This window comes from Dendropsophus ebraccatus, chromosome 12, assembly GCF_027789765.1.
Source record: "Dendropsophus ebraccatus isolate aDenEbr1 chromosome 12, aDenEbr1.pat, whole genome shotgun sequence".
Classification (NCBI taxonomy): domain Eukaryota; kingdom Metazoa; phylum Chordata; class Amphibia; order Anura; family Hylidae; genus Dendropsophus; species Dendropsophus ebraccatus.
This window is the reverse complement of record NC_091465.1, coordinates 29,756,420-29,777,568: the sequence shown is the minus strand read 5'-3', so window position 1 is coordinate 29,777,568 and position 21,149 is coordinate 29,756,420. Positions and strand designations below refer to the sequence as shown.

General features: G+C 45.4%; 1 protein-coding gene across 2 annotated transcripts in view; it reads right to left on the bottom strand.

The window, feature by feature from the left end:
• Positions 1-20,626, bottom strand: part of RERE (arginine-glutamic acid dipeptide repeats) — a 246,486-nt gene extending 225,860 nt beyond the window's left edge. Inside the window, exon 1 of one of the 2 annotated variants that reach the window (XM_069948322.1) lies at positions 20,323-20,626. The gene's annotated coding sequence lies outside the window, so the exon portion shown is untranslated. Of the gene's footprint in view, positions 1-11,201; positions 11,222-20,322 lie in introns of those variants that run through there. The other variant, XM_069948326.1, reaches the window with a different exon arrangement.
• Between the last annotated feature and the right edge of the window lie 523 nt (positions 20,627-21,149).

The following is a 21,149-nucleotide window of genomic DNA, read 5'->3' as shown; positions in this document are numbered from 1 at the left end:
CTTGACACAGTGCTCTCTGCAGCCACCTCTGTCCGAGACAGGAACTGTCCAGAGAGGTTTTCTATGGGAATTTGCTGCTGCTCTGGACAGCAGAGGGCACTGTGTCGGGCTGAAAGGAGACCACCACTTCATGCACAGCTGTATGGGAAGAATTGAGATTTTTAAATAGAAGCAAAATTTAAAATCTATATAACTTACTGAAACCAGTTGATGTGAAAGAAAAATATTTTCGCTGGATAACCCCTTTAATCATGGGTAACAGAGGTACATTGCACAAGATGCATTAAAAACACTGTGTATGTTCTTTTTACATGTACTATTAAAAGGGTTTGGCCACTTTCTAGTCATTTTTCTGGAAAATGCTCTAAACCAGGGATGGGGAACCTCCAGCTGTTGCAAGACTACAATTCCCATCATGCCTAGACAGCCAAAGCTTCCCTGTCCTAAACCATTGCATCTTCTGTCCTGCATTTGTTTTGTTTCCCTGCTGTTACTAAAGACAAAATGGCCTTAGTGTTGGAGCCTTTACTGCAGTTTCCCAATAAGGGAGACACCTAGTGGCCACATTTATAGCATTCAATTTCATATAGAAAACAGGCAAAAAAAAAAAAAACTGCATAAACTTAGTATATCACCTCCCCTGCTGATATAACATTATTTCTTGATAATGGCCGTGCTCATTTACACTCAGACCCAATGCAGACCAATTTGTCAACTCTGTGACTACAGTAGTCTGGATCGGCATTCCGATCTCTTTACTGTTGTCTGATCCTGCAGTCAAATGTGTTATGTTTTCCTAGCACAGACTACACAAGTTTGTACAGGAGCTGTATACACAAAACGGTAGGCCATTTCTAAACTTGCCTCACCTTTTCATTTTAGAGATGTTGAAAATAAGTAAAATCATTCTAAATATGTGTTTAACTCCGTCAAGCAGGTTAAAAACCACGGTACAGCAGACAGTGACGTATGTTCTTAGGCAATAGAAGGTTCACAGGAACACACACCACCTTTAATGGGTATGTGCTGAAAAAAGCTCAATACAGAGATAACAGGAGTAATAATGGTGCCATTAGGGGAATGCTATCATCCGGGGAAGAACAGATGTGATTGGGAATCAGATAACACACATGCAACAAGGCCGATTGCTTAACCATAGAAAGATGTAAATTACGGTAATACACTAAAGAGGAGGATGGCCTATGGAGTCAGCCATCATACTGCCAGCCACTCACTTTCCCTATTCCTTAGCTATCAGTGCAGCAACTGATCCGCAATCTTAAAGAGGTTATCCAGCGCTACAAAAACATGTCCACTTTCCCCCCTACTGTTGTCTCCAGATTGGTGGGGTTTTGAAACTCAGTTTCATTGAAGTAAATGGAGCTTAATTGCAAACTGCACCTGAACTGGAGCCAACAGTAGGGGGAAAAGTGGCCATGTTTTTGTAGCGCTGGATAACCCCTTTAATGGAGAGTTCACAGAGGAAGGAGCACTGGTGGCCACCACTATCCATTGCAATAAGCCCATGGCCTCATCGGTATACCGGACCCAAAGCTAACAGTCTATGGCTGTATCCATGTTTTCAAGGACACCTAGGGCTGCATCAAAGTTTCCAGGACTCCTAGGGCTGCATTAAAGTTTTCCAGCCGTTGGGAGTTAAATGCAGAACATTTAGATTCAGAAACCATTGCCGAACCCAAAAGAGTTCAGTCCACACTAGTCAGAACACCTTTTTGCTGCAATACCCAAGTATATCTGGAATTTAGCCCTTAATTACTATATGAATGAGTCACTGCCAATCCCACAGCCCTCTTCCATAGCGTGTCTCTTCATATTGGGTTCACATGGGCCCCAATATCTGAGAACAAACGCCATTCACAGTCCGCCTGGGCCCAGCCTTAGCTATACAACCCAAGGCCGGGTTCACAGTGTATGACAGCAGCTGTTTTGTGACATGGCCATGTCACAGAACGGCTGCTGTCTGCGAAGTTCACACAGGCTGGTCCAGCAGAACCAGTCGGATAAACTTCACTACTTTTGATGTGGAATGCGGGTGCATTCGGGTGTGTCCAAAGTTCAAACCAGCATACGAGACAATGTAAAGTGCGTCCGGAGCTGCACTTTACATAGTCTGCACTGTCAGTTTTGTGCGGCCACTATTCAATGAATAGTGGACACCCAAAACTGACACGTCAGTTTTCGATGCGGCCGCATGGAATCCCAGCCGGAGTGTATACAGGAGTGTACACACTCCGTCCGGGTTTCCATATGACACAATGTTATTTTAATTTTAAATAAATAGCGGCCTGTGTTGCAACGGCCGTTATTTATTGAAAATGTACATTGTGTGGAGTTAGCCTATCAATGCATTCCTCCTCACTCATAAACCTGGCAGCCTCCATAAAGGAAAAATGGTATACAAGACAAGACCCAATGAAAGATACCCCTCCTCCTTAATGGAAAGAGATTTACCCTCCATGATATCCCTGCAAGCTATAAAGCCTGACATCTTGCTGGAGTTAATACGGCCTGGGGACTCGGTACAAATAACTCCTGGAGTTTAGAACGTGCATTTACAAATATAATTAATCTTCTGGTTATTGCCCTAAAAACATTAAGAGATTTAGCTTTTTTTTTTTTATTCTTCCTGCTTCCTTAGGAGAGGCAATCTGCATGTTAATATCGTCCTCTACCTGCATGCCTCCTTTTATTCCAGATAGGCTGCACGCAGTATAATTAGCTGGGGCTCAATAAGTCCCATGAAAGATAAGGATTTCTGGCAAAGCCTGAGTGTTCTTGTGTGCGGAGAAGAAAGGCGGCAGCAGAATCAGGTAGAACCGGAGCTCTGCCATCTCAATCAAAGCCGGTTACAGATGCAAGCCCTGACACGGATAATTAGCCTCCATCCTTCCCGAGGACCACAGCCAACTGGATAATGCAGAATGATTGCTCGGCACTGTCAAAGCCCAGTACATATTATTTAGAAAGCTCTGTAAGTGCATTAAAACAGAAGAAATCCAAATCCAACATGCCTAAATGTGTTCACATTCATACAAAGAATAATCATCATAATCCCCCAGGCTGTTTGCAAGGTTATCCTTTGTGCTACAGATATGCATCCAGAATCTTGATCCAATTGCATTCTCATTCCTTAACAGTCTCTAGTGTCTGACATACCTTAAACTGGAATCTCATTCATAGTAAAGGGCTGGCGGCACAACACAGGGCTGGAATGGAAGGGATTGTCAGCGTTTATGTCAGAGCATAATGAGAGTTTGTAGCTAAATTCCTGCTATTAGAGGATTATTTACACCATCGCCGTGTTTAAATGGGATTCACAAATGGGAAAGCATGTGTTTGGGAATCACTTTGTTGCTGTTCGCCATTTAGCCACAAGGGGCAGTACGTCACTGCAGTTGCATTTTCTCTTTAGTATAGATGCATAGAAGATAAATGGAGTTTGAAGGGGCAGTCTCATCAGAGACCACCTACAGTATAGGCTTTTAAAGAGGTTATCCGCTATTTGCCTTAGGCCCGCTCCAGGTAGACACAACATGCTGCTGATTTTGCTAGGGGAAGCCATGGCAAGCCAGGCATCTCCTGCATTGGAAAGTAGTATAGAGGGGCAGCTTGAGTTTTCCAGAATGGGAGCAGCTATATTGAGACCACAAGCAAAAGACCCCCATCAATGACATCCTTAGAGGAGCAGGAGACCGCCCCTGCAAACAGCGCGTACCCATAAGTTATGCCCGTTGTTTAAGGGCACAATACTAACGTGAACTGTTACAAACTGATGTCTCTATTCTATGGAAAAGGTTTCTTTACCCAAGAACAATCACTTTTAGGGTAGCTTCACACGTACTGGATCCGCAGCGGATGTCACGCTGCGAGTTTGCGGCAAAATCCACTGCGGATGCTGTACTGTGAAGCTGAATGGGTCCCATACATGCAGCGGATCCGCTGTGTGTATAGGCCCCGCCCCCTTCAACTAAGCTCCATTCACTTCAATGGATCTACCAAAGTACCAAAACTCAACCCAAACTGGAGACAAAAGTGGGGCTGTCTCTGGAAGAAAGTAGCCATGTTTTTGTAGCGCTGGATAACCCCTTTAAGGGGACACAACACAATACAGCAGATCTACAGAAAGAAACCAAGAACACCAACACTTGTATAAAGGCCCCTATATGCCCCATAGAATCGTTGGACCAAGGTTATATGGCTGCCTGGTGCAGAGAGACACTATTCTACTTCTAGAAGAGACTGATCAGGTTTCCGCATGAGAAACGAAGACAGATCAGCCTTTCCTTCATACTTTTCCTACTTTTTGGAACCTTTCACGACTTGGCTCGAAGAGCACCACCAAAACCTGTGCGCGAGAATCCAGCCTAAAACTAGCTCCCCGACACACTGGCATTTATATACACATCTACCGCCCCCATAAACACTCACATAACACTGGCACATTACCCAGAGCCGAACACCGATGAAATCATACTCAAAGACAACTTGGAGACATTTACAAGAGATCATAAAACCCAAGATAAACATCTAGTTACCAGTAAACCTGCTTGTCATGAGACTATAAAATAAACCAGTTCTACCGCCCCGCACTGTAGACACCAACCGAGGACGGCGAGAAGAAAACATATGCCATCTATGGACTTGATACTGATGGCCTATCCTTACTACAAGCCAACAATATAAGATAGATGAGGAAACGACCCCAGGAACCCAAACCATTCAGCTGACTGAAGGGGCCTTGGTGAGAGACTCAGCTCTGTATATTTATGGATTGTGAATGACAATGAACTGCAATACCAAGCACGGCCACTACAAAATCTGTGGCGCTGTGTAATGAGAGGACGCACCACAAGAGAGGAGTGAAGATGGGGATGCCTCTGGAAAAACAACCAACGATCTGCATCTATCAACGGAACATAGGTCAATGTTGTCAAAGTGCATCCCCCCCCCCCCCAAAAAAAAAAAAAACTACATACAGAAGCAATCCCCAACCTGTGGCACAACTACAACTTTTGTCAGGGCACAATGGGAGTTGTAATTTTGATGCAAGTAAGGGAGCATGGCTACACAATGTCCAGCAAAAAAAGGAAATAAACAAATAAAAAAAATATATATATGTGCGTTAATTTTCATATATATATATACACACACATATATATACATACACACACATACATATAAAGAAGGAGGAAGATTAACCAAAATATGAACCCATTAAATCAGTATGATGTGGGAATAAGAGAGTGACCCCTGCAGGTACATTAGTGAGTGAATAGGCATTAACCCTTTAAGGACATGGCCCATTTTCGTTTTTACGTTTTCGGTTTTTCCTCCTTGTGTTTAAAAGGTCATAGCACTTGCATTTTTCCACCTAGAAACCCACATGACCCCTTATTTTTTGCGTCACTAATTGTACTTTGCAATTACAGACTGAATTTTTGCATAAAGTACACTGCGAAACCAGAAAAAAGTGTGGTGAAATTGAAAAAAAAAACGCATTTCTTTTATTTGGGGGAAATGTGTTTTTACGCCATTCGCCCTGGGGTAAAACTGACTTGTTATGCATGTTCCTCAAGTCGTTACGATTAAAACGATATATAACATGTATAACTTATATTGTATCTGATGGCCTGTAAAAAATTCAAACCGTTGTTAACCAATATACGTTCCTTAAAATCGCTCCATTCCCAGGCTTATAGCACTTTTATCCTTTGGTCTATGGGGCTGTGCGAGGTGTCATTTTTTGCGCCATGATGTGATCTTTCTATCGGTACCTTGATTGCGCATATACGACTTTTTGATCGCTTTATATTACATTTTTTCTGGATTTGATGCGACCAAAAATGCGCAATTTTGCACTTTGGGATTTTTTTGCGCTGACGCCGTTTACCGTGCGAGATCAGGAATGTGATTAATTAATAGTTCGGGCGATTACGCACGCGGCGATAGCAAACATGTTTATTTATTTATTTATTTGTTTACTTTTATTTAAAACCTGGGAAAAGGGGGGTGATTCAGACTTTTATTAGGGGAGGGGGCTTTTTACTATTAACACTTTTTTTTTTTTTTTTTTTTTACACATATACTAGAAGCCCCCCTGGGGTTAGGGTTACTCCCCCTGGGGTTAGGGTTATTCCCCCTGGGGGACTTCTAGTATATACACTTGGATCTCTCATAGAGATCTTTGCAGCATAGATATGCTGCAGAGATCCATGAAATCGGCACTCGTTTGCTTTCGGCTGCTGCAGCCGAAAAACGAACGAGTGCCGAGCCGAGGACGGGGCCATCTTGGACGCGTCCCCGGCCGGCATCAGTAACGGAGATCGCTCCTCCGGGACAAGGTCCCGGAGGAGCGATCTCCCCCACTAGACCCCAGGGAAACGTTGCCTCCGGTAATCGGAGGCAGCTGTCAACTTTGACAGCTGCCTCCGATTAGCTAATTAGCGGGCACGGCGATCAGACCGTGCCCGCTAATAGCAGCGGTCTCGGGCTACTCGCGGCACCCGGGATCGCGGCACTTCAAAGCGGGGCCGCCACGCGGCCCCGCTTTGAAGTGCAAGTGAGGACATATGACGTACGCATACGTCCTATGTCCTTAAGAGGTTAAAGAGTCACTGTCGTATTTTTTTTTTTGGGCAGAAATCAATAGTCCAGGCGATTTTAAGAAACTTTGTAATTGGGTTTATTAGCCAAATATGCCATTATCTGCATGTAAAAAGCCTTTTCCCAGGTCCCCCCCTCCTTCCTCTTTTCCATCCACTGCAAAAAATCAGGAAATTGTGACTTGTTGCAGGAGTCGTACCCTGTCTGTTCTAGGGAGAGGGGAGAGGGGAGGGGGGAGGAGGAAGGAGGGAGTTAGCCGGCAGCAGAAAGCAGATAACAGAGGATTACAGGCACGGAGCTGGGTGACAGCTGTAATCTGAGCTCAGACAGGTCAGTGGTGACTGTCCCAGGAGATAAAGGGTGAGGTATTTGTAGATTAACTCTTCGTTGTCCTGTTTTGGTCTTTTCTTTAGCTCTCTCCATAGAAGAACAATGAAGAAAGGGGGGAGAGCTTCAAACTGCTTTTTCATGATAAAAATGCATTTTTTTGGCTAATAAACCTAATAACAAAGTTTCTTAAAATCGCCTGGACTATTGATTTCTGCAAAAAAAAAATTCACGACAGTGACACTTTAACAAGGATATTACACAAAGATAATGAACGGTAACACTGTGAACTATAAACATAGCTGTCAGCTAAAGGACGTCCACACTGGAAATCAATAACTGGAAGAGCAGGCTCTGGTTGTAACCAGCTAATAGGGCAGAGACGCTTCAACACCAAATGTACAATTATTTACTAAATGGCATTAGACACAAGCAATAAAACTATTGTGTGTAATATACACACACATTTTATATACACATACATAAATACACACACATACACACAACCATCTGAATGGTCTAACGGCACGTGCACACTACAGAATGGCGACGGAAAGCCTGTTGCGCATTCTGCAGCTCGCACCCGCTCGCGGACTGTGACGATTCAATCGTCAGTCAAAAATAAATAATGGAGGGAGGGTTTAACCATTCTGGGACACCTCAGCCACACCCAGAGACGATTCACCCTGCCAAGCCTCATATTTATCCCAACTACCACGGAGAGCGATTTACTCACACCCCCAGGCTCATTGGTGTATGACTTATGCCCCCTCTGCCTCATATTCACCCTTGACCCTCATACACTCACCGCTCCCAGTCTAAGTCATGTCAACCCCTGTCCCTGAGCCTTATACACACTGGCCCCCAAACCTCATATATACAGTACCTACCAGAGCCTCATATACACTGCCCCCCAAACCTCAAATATACAGTACCTCCCAGAGCCTTATACCACTGTCCTGAGTTTTCATACTCACACCAACCACACTCATGCAATGCTCATACTCACGCCAACCCCCAGAGCCTCATACTCAAGCCGATCCCACCTCGCCAAGCCTCACACTCCTGATGGTCCCGTGCCTGAGCCTCACACTCCAACAACTGAGTCTCATACTCACGCCGCTCCCATACGACTCCCCCCCCCCCCAAGCCTTATAGGAGCCGCAGAAGTAACACAAAGAACATCAACACTCCACATGTCCCTAACTAACATCTGACAGCTTGTAAACTGGCCATTTGTGCAGTGCGAATACCAGCGCAGGAGTCTTTCCAGATATAGCAGGAAATATAATGGACTACATTCAGTCCTATAGAATGAATGGCAGAATAAGTGCCTTCTGTGCGGCTCATTCAGGCCCATTTTACTCTTGCCTGGTGGTTCAGTTCTCCTCAGGCCGAGTTATGTTTAGAAGGACACAGAACAAGCTCCTCAGTGTGGAGCAATGCGGGAATATCACATATAGTAATCATTGGTGTAATATCACTTTTAAGCCCCAGCAAAGGACTAGTAAACAGGCTCAATACTATGAGTGCCGACAGGGTGGGTCAGTCTATGGTCGCCTTCTAGTCTAAGCTGTGTCTCTTTACAGGAACAAAAATCAAAAGACTGATTTCTTTCCATTAGTTAAATACGGAAAAAAAACAACATAAAATAGCAGCTATATTGGTGGCATATTGTTTGAATTTTAAATCAATAGCCACCCATACAGTCATCTGGAGACTGAAGCAGAGCATACAACTGTATTCATGGTACTGTGACAGCACTGTACGGTCGGCTACTCCTGCTTCGATTAACAGTTAAGCCAACAGGACGTGCCCTGCTCTGAGGATGGCCAACCCTCATCAGCTCCATAGAGATGGACAAGAGGACTCCAAGCTGGCCAATGAGACAGCCTATTCAGCTACGCTTAGCATGCCAGGACTGCAGACCATGCACAACTCTCTGCTGCTCCACAGAAGTACACAGGAACGCATCTGGCATGCACAGTAACACCTGGCAACCGCTCCATAGAAGTGAACAGTATGGTTGGGCATGCACAGTAGGCAGTCAGTCACCCTCCTCAGCTGTCCAGACCATGCACAGTATGACCCAGCCTGCCACTTCCCCGCAGCTCCACTTCCCCATAGCAATGAACACTATGGCTCCTTAGCATGCGCAGTAACCAGCCAGTCATCCTATTCAACTGTCCTGGGCATACAGTTACTGAGCACAGAGCACATATATTTTGGGTCCCTACGCGCAGGCTGTGATATCAATGCTATGATGTCTATCACAGTGATGTTAATGAGTAAAGAGGCAACAGGAACTAGGATTGTATCAAAGGGAAACACAGGAGGAGAACATGGGTAAGAACATGCGTCACAGTAATGGAATATGTTTCATTTGTCATAACTGGTGACTTTAGGCAAAAAAAATTAAAAAAAATAAAGCAGATGATAATACTCCTTTAAATACCGTAATTTCCTAAAAACCTGTGGTTATGTGATTGCATCTTCTTACCAGACGTGTATAGATGCAGAATGCAGAATCAGCATCCAGGACACTTTGCTGTCACATCATAATACAATACCGCCCGCATTCAACATTTCGCTGAATTTTTAAGTTATTGTCAGTGAGCTGTGTTATTACAAGTCATCGTGACGTTCAACCTGTCCTACCAGTCACCCCATACAACTGCTCATTTTCCATATTACTTTTTCCAACTGGTTCTGTCTGTAACCCATTGTAATTAGAGGCAGAAAATAACATGGCGTCTTACAGTGCGGACTGCCTGGACAAGGTTAAGGGAATAGCAGAGAGGAGGGGACATGATCGCCTATGATGCTGTGCAATCACAGACACAACAGGTAGTCGCACGCAGGATCAATCACATCAACGGCATCGGCTTGCTGCCACCAAATAAATGGGACAAGGCTGCTGTAGCCTGAAAATACTATGGTGACAAAACACAATTCAAACTAATAAGGCCACAGAGCTCACACAAGTTGACTGATGGGGGTGTTGGGGAGTCAGACCCATACTGATCTAAGAGCGATGACTTATACTGAGGCCACAGCAGATGACCTCCGTGTCCAGTTCCTGGCTGCAGCATCCCTCGCACAATCATATCACCAGGGCACTTCCACCAGTGATTCTAAATTATGGATCAGTGCTGAACAGAAAGCATATGGTGAGGTGAGTATGTGTTGGTTTTTTTTCCTTTGTTCCTCTTTTTGCAATATACTAACGTACATGGGCCGTACTTAACCATACCATTCGTCCATTAAAGGGGTACTCCGGAAGGTGCCAGAAAGTTATAAACATTTGTAAAAATACCTCTATTTAAAGAAAAACTGTCCTGCAGGAAGTGGTGTATTCTTTCGAGTTTGACACGGCGCTCTCTGCTGCCACCTCCGTCCATGACAGGAACTGTCCAGAGCAGGAGAGGTTTTGTATGGAGATTTGCTGCTGCTCTGGACAGTTCCTGACATGGACAGAGGTGGCAGCAGGGAGCACTGTGCCAGACTGGAAAGAATACACCAATTCCTGTAGGACATACAGCAGCTGATAAGTACTGGAAGACCGGAGATAAATAGAAAATTATTCAGATTTGTAGTTTACTTCTAACACAGGTGGATCTGAAAGAAAAACATTTTCTCCGGAGCACCCCTTATTATGATAATGTGAACCTTGCCTGAACATAGTTGAACACATGATGTGAACAGGGCCTAGTTTCTATTGGACAATAGGCTTCTTGGTTTAAGTCAGTCCTAAAGGGCCTAGTCCAGTGGTGTCAAACTGGGGCCCTGCGGCTATTGATACACTACAATACCCATCATGCCTAGGCAGCCCAAGATGGAAACTGTAGTTTGGAAATAGCTGGAGGGCAACAGATCGGACACCCATGGCCTAGTCCAGGGATGGGGAACCTTTGGCCCTCCAGCTGTTGCAAAACTACAATTCCCATCATGCCTGGGCTGTCCAGGCATGATGGGAATTGTAGTTTTGCAACAGCTGGAGGGCCAAAGGTTCCCCATCCCTGGACTAGTCTGTATCCATAACTAGAATGGCTGGAGCTGAAGATATGTGCAGAGACCATTCAACCCCATGGCTTCTGATAGAGACCAGCTTCTTTTTTCTTTGACCTCCATATGCTTCCGTATGAAATCAGACATTGCATGGAGCTGTAACGTGGTCCTGGACGTGTTCTGCATAACAGCTATGGCTTCCAACGTTTTAATGGGCCGATAAAAAGCAAAGGGAACCTTACCAAGTGGATTAGATGCCACTGACCGTCACATTGGTAAAATCCTCGAGGGAATCATAACTGCAAACACTTAACCAGAGAAAATACCCGAGAGCAGCTTATGGAGGTGTAAATGAAAGCGTGTCTGGCTCGAGCTGTTTGTTTATGCTGTCCGATGAATAAAACCTGCTATTACCTGTAGGAGATGAGAAATCCAAAGATTATTTGCAGTGCAAACACAGCCGTCACCTCACAGACACAAGCATCTGCTCTCCCTCCAATACTGGTTACAACCCGAGGAGAAGGCCGGGCCGCTCCAGACATGAAGGTGGCTTTGTTAATGTGATCAGCGCTCAGGATCTTATTACTTCGACAGCTTTCCCCCTTCATGGAGTCAGAGGCGATCTGGATGCTGCAGATACTTAATAAGAATTCACATATTAAAAACCATCAGAGTTGATTTACAGCAAAGCTGTCAACTCATCGCCTGCAGGCCGCATCCGGCCCCCATGTGGATTTAATCCAACCCCCGACATAGTCAATGAGTCAAACCGAGCGAGAGAGAAAATCAATGGGAAACATGTACAATGGAAGAGAGGAAAGAAGGAAAACCTGGAGGTATAAGAGCAAAAGGCAAACAAAACTAATATGTATCTAGTCTGGAAACCATCTACATATATAACATATAGCATGCAGAGAAGCCTATGGCACCGACTATAAATGGGGGGGGGGTTAGGTAAAACAGAAGATTACTAGGTCCATGTTAAGAGATTTGCTGCTGCTCTGGACAGTTCCTGACACAGACAGAGGTGGCAACAGAGAGCACTGTCAGACTGGAAAGAATACACCACTTCCTGCAGCACATACAGCAGCTGATAAGTACTAGAAAGCATGAGATTTTATAACAATAATTTACAAATCTGTAAAACTTTCTGACCCCAGTTGATTTAAAAACATTTACTTTTTCTTCCAGAGTATCCCTTTAAGTACCACACAGATTCTCATTGAAACTAATGGAACCCAGATATGGCATTAAAATCTGTCTGAAAGAAAGATCCACAATGTGAATGTAGCTTAAGGCCCCTATTCCATGGGACAACTATGAGGAGCAAACGAGCGCTATTAGCGCTCGTTTCCTGCTCGCTGTCACCGCCATTACACGCGGCGGCAGCAGAGAGCAGGTGAGTGCGGGAGGGGCTGCGGGGAGCTGCCTGGGTGATCGCTAGATTGTCCGGGCAGCCCATAGAGGATAGCGGCGGTCTGCTGCCGACACTCCTATTCCACGGAGTGATGGCAGCAGATCGCTGCTATATCAGTTGCTTGTTTTTCAACATGTTGAAAAACAAACGACATGAACGATCAGCCGTCATGAACCATGTCGGCTGATCGTTGCCTTCTATTCCACGGGCCGATTATCGGTCGAATACGGTATAATGTGTAAGGCCTTATTCACAAAAAAAATTGTGCGGATTGTGTTTGGGGTACAGATTACCAATACAAGTCTATTGATAAGGCAAACTAGTACTGTTCACATTTTATGGAAATGGATGCAAATATGAATGATTTTCCATGGACCACAGGGGGAAAAAAAAAAATAGAGGGGGGTTTTGTGGCACAGAAGAGAAAAAAAAACAACTCTCTGAATGTGTGAATGAGGCCTAAGGTCCACAGACCTGGCAGCACTGGATGCAGCCCATTGCCTACAGTGAGCACTGGTGTGTCTTTTTGTCACTGTGACTGGGAACATCTGCAGGTCAGAACAGAGCCCAGAGAATAGAGGAAGGATTGTTGTGAGGGGGTAAATCCTCTCCATATAAACCTGTTACAATAGTACAATGTGTGGTATTACTGTCTGTAATAAGGAAACTTAATAACTAACTTCTATTATCACATGGTAAGTTTACACAAGTATCCCCATACAGAATAAACATCCTCAGACAAAGACAGGCCCATAAGGACAGCCAGTGACAGAAGGGATGAGACTATACATAGGAAACCTAGAAATGCCACCGGGCACAAAAAAAATCCCCATCACCCGCAGGTCTCACCCCCTGCAACATCCTACATATAGAAAACAGGAAATCCATGGCCTGCTAGTGACCTCTTCCCCTCCCATTCATAAAGGGCCGACCCGGTATACGTTCTCATCACCATCACGGCTGACATTTCACATTTGCTTTTAATAAGCGCTGTCATCATACTGGATAAACACTTGTAATGAGCCAACAAGCCTCTGGGTCAGAGCTATTGTCTCACCCATAATGTGCTGGGTGAGATCATCTGCAGAGGGCCTGAGCACATACTCCAGGCCCATACCAGTGTATAACAATATCACCTATAATGTGCTGAGTGAGATCATCTGCAGGGGGCATGTGTACATGCATACTCCGACTCTATACCAGTGTATATCTACACTCACCGGCCACTTTATTAGGTACACCTGTCCAACTGCACGTTACCACTTAATTTCTAATCAGCCAATCACATGGCGGCATTTAGGCATGTAGACATGGTCAAGACAATCTTCTGCAGTTCAAACCGAGCATCAGTATGGGGAAGAAAGGTGATTTGAGTGCCTTTGAACGTGGCATGGTTGTTGGTGCCAGAAGGGCTGGTCTGAGTATTTCAGAAACTGCTGATCTACTGGGATTTTCACGCACAACCATCTCTAGGGTTTACAGAGAATGGTCTGAAAAAGAAAAAACATCCAGTGAGCGGCAGTTCTGTGGGCGGAAATGCCTTGTTGATGCCAGAGGTCAGAGGAGAATGGGCAGACTGGTCGAGCTGATAGAAAGGCAACAGTGACTCAAATAGCCAACCGTTACAACCAAGGTAGACAGAAGAGCATCTCTGAACGCACAGTACGTCCAACTTTGAGGCAGATGGGCTACAGCAGCAGAAGACCACACCGGGTGCCACTCCTTTCAGCTAAGAACAGGAAACTGAGGCTACAATTTGCATCGAAATTGGACAGTAGAAGATTGGAAAAACGTTGCCTGGTCTGATGAGTCTCGATTTCTGCTGCGACATTCGGATGGTAGAGTCAGAATTTGGCATCAACAACATGAAAGCATGGATCCATCCTGCCTTGTATCAACAGTTCAGGCTGGTGGTGGTGGTGTCATGGTGTGGGGAATATTTTCTTGGCACTCTTTGGGCCCCTTGGTACCAATTGAGCATCGTTGCAACGCCACAGCCTACCTGAGTATTGTTGCTGACCATGTCCATCCCTTTATGACCACAATGTACCCAACATCTGATGGCTACTTTCAGCAGGATAATGCGCCATGTCATAAAGCTAGAATCATCTCAGACTGGTTTCTTGAACATGACATGAGTTCACTGTACTCCAATGGCCTCTACAGTCACCAGATCTCAATCCAATAGAGCATCTTTGGGATGTGGTGGAACGGGAGATTCGCATCATGGATGTGCAGGCGACAAATCTGCGGCAACTGTGTGATGCCATCATGTCAATATGGACCAAAATCTCTGAGGAAGCTTCCAGCACCTTGTTGTATCTATGCCACGAAGAATTGAGGCAGTTCTGAAGGCAAAAGGGGGTCCAACCCGTTACTAGCATGGTGTACCTAATAAAGTGGCCGGTGAGTGTATATCATACATAATGTGCTGGGTAAGAAGATCTGTAGAGCGCCTGTACACACACACATACTCCAGGTCTAAATCAGTGTATATTACTCATAATGTGCTGGCTGAGATCATCTGCAGAGGGCATGTGTATGTGCATACTGGAAGACCATACCAATGTATAACTATGTCACACATAATGTGCTGGGTGAGATCATCTGCAGAGGGCCTGAACACACATACTACAGGCCCATACCCAATGTATAACTATGTCACACTTAATGTGCTGGGTGAGATGATCTGCAGAGGGCCTGAGCACACACACACTCCTTTGGGAAAAAAAAAAAAAAAAGTTACCGCACATTTCTTGTGTATAAGAAATATGTCAATATCCCCCATCGGAGCAGACCCGCGTGATCATGTGATCTTTGGTGGACGTCTTTGGCTGTTGTGACACAAGGTCAATATTAATATTTTACGGAAATATTTACAGCACTAACTCTCACCTCCCCTGCATGTGTCCAGCAGCCTCCCGCCCATAAGGAGCAATATATCTTTTGATAAGAAAAATAAAAACATACAGACTCCCCTATTCCACACTGGTGGCATTTCCACTGCTCTGAAGTGCCTGCTCAACCAATCCATGGCTGAGATGGATCATCATCATGGTCACTGATTGGCTGAGAGGGCACCTCCTGTGTGTTGGGACAGAGAATGCAAAAAGGTCAGCGGAGCCTCAGTTATGAGTATTAAAACACAGGACTAGCCAGATATCCCTCCAGGGAAGGACATAGCAAAGGGATGGCTCCTGTCCGGAGACCACCAAACCCCCATATTAAGGGACAGAGAACGGGAGGCTCTGATCAGTGGATCTGGCACAATCGGGATCAGCAGCAGGTGAGTGCGCATGAGTTTAGACAACTGCAGGGAATAGTTTTTCACTGTAGACAACAATATCATCTGTACACTACACATTCCCCCTCCAGCAGTGGTCCATCAGAGGGGCCAAAACTGAGCCTCTCAGCCTTACTTTTTATATCAGAATGTGACAGACATCAACACGTCTACATTTTTAGCTTTTACAATGAGCCCAAATTATTATGACCGCTGAGAACAACTGCAACTGTAATACCCCCCCCCCCCCCCCAATAACAATGGCGGGAGGCGGCCATCACCAACACTGCTCTTAAAGGAGAAGTCTGGCGAAAATTTTTATTAAAGTATTGTATTGCCCCACATAAGTTATACAAATCACCAATATACACTTATTATGGGAAATGCACATAAAGTGATTTTTTTCCCTGCACTTGCTACTGCATCAAGGCTTCACTTCCTGGATAACATAGTGATGTCACTTCCTGGATAACATAGTGATGTCACTTCCTGGATAACATAGTGATGTCACTTCCTGGATAACATAGTGATGTCACTTCCTGGATAACATAGTGATGTCACTGCCTGGATAACATAGTGATGTCACGACCCGACCCCCAGAGCTGTGCGGGCTGTGGCTGCAGGAGAGGATGATGGCAGAGGGATGCTCAGTGTCCCTCCAGTGCCCTGTGTCCCTCAGTGTCCCCCTGCCATCATCCTCTCCAGCAGCCACAGGTCGCACAGCTCTGGGTGTCGAGTCGTGACATTTTTATCCAGGAAGTGACATCACCATGTTATCCAGGAAGTGAAGCCTTGATGTAGTAGTAAGTGCAGGGAAAAAAAGCACTTTATGTGCATTTCCCGTAATAAGTGTATATTGGTGATTTGTATAACTTTTGGGAGGCAATATAATACTTTAATAAAACTTTTCGCCAGACTTCTCCTTAAACTCTTCTCACAACGGTCAAAGACTCCAGTCTGAAGACCCTCATACACGGTAGAGAAGAGTTGTCCAAACCTGTCAGTGCCAGTGAGAACAGCTGACTATTTAAAGTGAATGATGCCATGACAGACGTCGGACGAAAAGGAAAAAAGTAAGAACTGGGTATGCTAAACACACGTCAATAGTTTAGACTGTCAGGGCCTCACTGCCGAGACCTCCTCTGACAGTTATGGCTGGGTGAAGCACATGGTAGCTCACATTGCTCCCCTTGGTGCTCAGTCCATCTGTTTACAGGCATCAAGTCTCCATTATAATCTATGGAGGCCATCTCCTGTAATCAGCAGGACTGACCGTAGAGCCTCAGTGAAGCGCAAAACCGTACACTTCACCCAGCCGTAATTTATGATCAGAGGGGATGTTTCACAGGAGAGATCCAAAAAAAAAAAAAAAAAAAAAAAAAGGAATGCAAACAGTGTATGTTTGCCTTTTACCTGTGTTTTTATGGCTCAATATGCGGCATTATGTTAGCTGGAAATCAATGAGGGGATACCTTACCAAATGTCAATCTTGAGACCACCCCCTCACTACATCACACAGTGTCAATGTGATAACTGAGCGGCACCTGTCAGCCAGCCATCTGTATAGGAGACCCCAGGACACACAAGATTCGGTTTAAATGCAGCTACTTATGTGATTGCACTAGACAGCAATGGTCTGCAACCGGTAGGGACACCCATTACCTGTCTGGGCATGCTGGAATTTGTGGTTCCTCTACAGTCAGAGTGACTCCTACAGCATAGCACCAGCTGCCCTTCACATATCAATTCTGGAGTCTGGACCGCATGAAAATCCGACCTACAGCTCCCAATACACCAGTCTGTAAACAACATAGACGACCTGACCGGCCACCGGGACAAAAATCCTGACACCTAAACCCGGTGCGGACATGAACCTCTGACGCCAAACAGAAAGGTGAAACGGGAAACTCCTGACAGGTAACACAATACCTCATGAATAAGTCACAATGAGATTTCTCTAACTCTCTCTTTTCTGCACAGTGACGGCCGATGGTGAGATTCAGGGGATAGGGGCACAGAACATCTATGTTACATAGGTTATCTAAAGAGAGTCTCTCACTCCAGAGACTGCAATACACTAATCCGTATGGACATTATGTAATACATACTTTAGCCTGTGGTGGCGCTGCAGGAACAATAGCTTCCTCCCAGTTGATCCTGAGAATTTATGATAGATTTATAGCCTTGGGATAGTTATCTATGGAGAACCCCTTTAAGTGTAAATTCATAGGTCAGGATACTGTCAGACACCCACAATGAGCCAAATGACTATAGCGTACTAGCATCTACACTCATGCTGTCATTTTGAGGGACTTAAAAGGGACAGAAACCTGCACTTTTGAGTCCAGCAAAATGACACTATACACTTGAAAATTAAAGAAGTCCAGCGAAAATTTTTATTAAAGTATTGTATTGCCCCTCAAAAGTTATACAAATCACCAATATACACTTATAACGGGAAATGCTTATAAAGTGCTTTTTTCCCTGCACTTGCTACTGCATCAAGGCTTCACTTCCTGGATAACATGGTGATGTCACTTCCTGGATAACATGGTGATGTCACGACCCGACTCCCAGAGCTGTGCGGGCTGTGGCTGCTGGAGAGGATGATGGCAGAGGGATGCTCAGTGTCCCTCCAGTGCCCTGTGTCCCTCAGTGTCCCCCTGCCATCATCCTCTCCAGCAGCCACAGCCCGCACAGCTCTGGGAGTCGGGTCGTGACATCACCATGTTATCCAGGAAGTGACATCACCATGTTATCCAGGAAGTGACATCACCATGTTATCCAGGAAGTGACATCACCATGTTATCCAGGAAGTGAAGCCTTGATGCTGTAGTAAGTGCAGGGAAAAAAAAAATCACTTTATAAGCATTTCCTGTAATAAGTGTATATTGGTTATTTGTATAACTTTTGGGGGACAATATAATACTTTAATAAAAAATTTTGCCGGACTTCTCCTTTAAGATTAAACTCAATCACTATAAGGCTTGGTTTACATTAGCTTAATACTGACAGATCCTGGTCTGACAACCCGAAGTGACAGTTGTCAGGTCATCAGAGTCACAGTCAGGCCAGGAACTGCAGCTGTAATGTGGAGACCACAAAAATAACCCCCCCAATTGCACCAGGTTCACATGTGCAAAAAAAAGTGCCTGTGCCAAGCCCTGCGCCATGGCTTTGTCTACCAATTTTGATGGGTGATGGGAAACCAGTGCCATCTCTTCTTTATACTACACAGTTCCCTATGGGGGTGTTTGACATGCAAAGTTTGCCCGAAACCATATGGTTAAAAGCTGTGTGAACATAGTCTAGATCAGGGGTAGGGAGCCTTGGCTCTCCAGCTGTTGCAAAACTACAACTCACATCAAAGCTACAGCTTTGGTTGTCCAGGCATGATGGGAGTTGTGTTTTACAACACCTGAAGAGCAAAGGTTCCTTACCCCTAACCTAGACTATATTTGCTTTGCTGAAACGAACGGGCACAATGCGGATACGCTACCGTATACATCGACATACCGTTCTGTAGGTATGCCAATGTATACGGTGAGCAATAACAAATGTGAACACAGCCCAACACTGCCAGTAAGGGCAGTCATATGTTCACATACGCTGGAGATTTCTTTCCGATCGGTTCGTACTCGCACACAACAAATCTGCAGCCTATCCGCCACGTGTGAACACACCCTTGAAGGGCATTAAAATAAAAAGCTGCAACTTGTACCTCACAAGACTCATAAGAAAAGCAACACTACGGCACGTAGGAAAGAAGGCACTGGCCGTGAAAACACCTTGAAATAGGCCACTCCCACAGCAGTCACAACATACCGTAAAGTGCTATATAGCAGGGATGGGGAACCTGTGGCCTCCAGCTGCTGCAAAACTACAATTCCCATCATGCCTGGACAGCCAAAGCTTTAGCACAGGGATGGGGAACCTTCGGCCCTCCAGCTGTTGCAGAACTACAATTCCCATCATGCCTGGACAGCCAAAGCTTTAGCACAGGGATGGGGAACCTTCAGCCCTCCAGCTGTTGCAAAACTACAATTCCCATCATGCCTGGACAGCCAAAGCTAAAGCTTTGGCTGTCTAAGCATGATGGGAATTGTAGTTTTGCCACAGCTGGAGGGCCAAAGGTTCCCCATCCCTACTTTAGCATGATGGGAATTATTAGGGGACAGTTCTACAACAGCCATAGTGCCGCCAGTTCCCCACCTCGCTGCTACAGGACACATACAGTATACACAATACACCACACAGGAAGTTATGGTACGGGAAGCCATATTGAGTCAAATCCAGCCATCTGATTGGCTGGGAGCGGCCGTTGTGTCATTGTGGGTCACATGATCAGGCGTTACGTCACATACTGTAAAGTTTTATTGATGACGGATGAAGCTGTGATCAGGAACTATTGTTTGGTGTCAGTGGTGCAGACTACAGGGGGGTCTTGCCCCCCATATCCATGTAGTTGTGAGCAGGAGCCCCCCAGCCGGCTGCCTGGAGGACAATAGGGAATAATGAGCAATTAAACCCATCCACAACAGCCACCCCCACCAGACAGAAGCTGCAATACCAGCACTGGCCTCTAGGTGTCCGCCTGGGTGGGGGTTCTGGGGGTCATACCTGCCATTCACTCCCTCCCCGCTAGGGGGGGCCGGACACTTACCTTCCCAGATGCGCTACACCATCAATAAAGGTTTGTGTGAGCCCCGCAGAGAAGAAGGGAGAAGGCGGAGGAGGAGAGGGCCGGCCTGGCTCGGCTCTGCCAGGACAGCGCACAGTGCTGCGGGCTTGTCCGGGAACAGCTTCCCCCTGGAGTTTAGTATCCTGCGGCCTACAGCGGTATCACAGTGATCATAGCCACCAGGGTAGTGAGGCTGTGATGGATGGAGAGGGCCGGCTTCTCCCGGTGCCTGGGACTGACTCTGTGTGTGACTCTCCACCAATTGACTCCTCCTCTCCCACCAACCGCCCCCAACCCCGCCCACCTTCAGCAAAGCACCGCCTCATTGGATGATGCGCAGTTACAAATCCCCGCCCACCCCAACGTCGGGTCTGACGTGACCCAATAACAGAGCCAAATAAAGTGATTGAAAAAAAAAAAAGAAACAGGCAAAGCAAGGACGAGAGAGCGAAATGAGCTCCACATCCGGGCCTTTGTGACGTCACCGCGCTATGTCTGCCGGGAATTGTAGTTCCAAGCGTGCATTGTATTCAGGCTGTGTCTTTGAATAGATTCTGTTGTTTCACATGCTAGTGCTGTTTGGTTTATCGTTATTTTATCTCAGTCTTGTTGCCTTAAAAGGTTGTTTGTTTGTATGACGGCAAAGCATTGAATCAATAAAGTTATGAAGTGTAATTGAAATAGTAGAAGTATATACATATAAGGAAATATCCTATAAATACCTCTCTCTCAAATATCCATATTTCCTAATGACCAGTCCACTATGACCCAGATTTATTAATCTGAGAACAAAAGAAATCTATGATTTG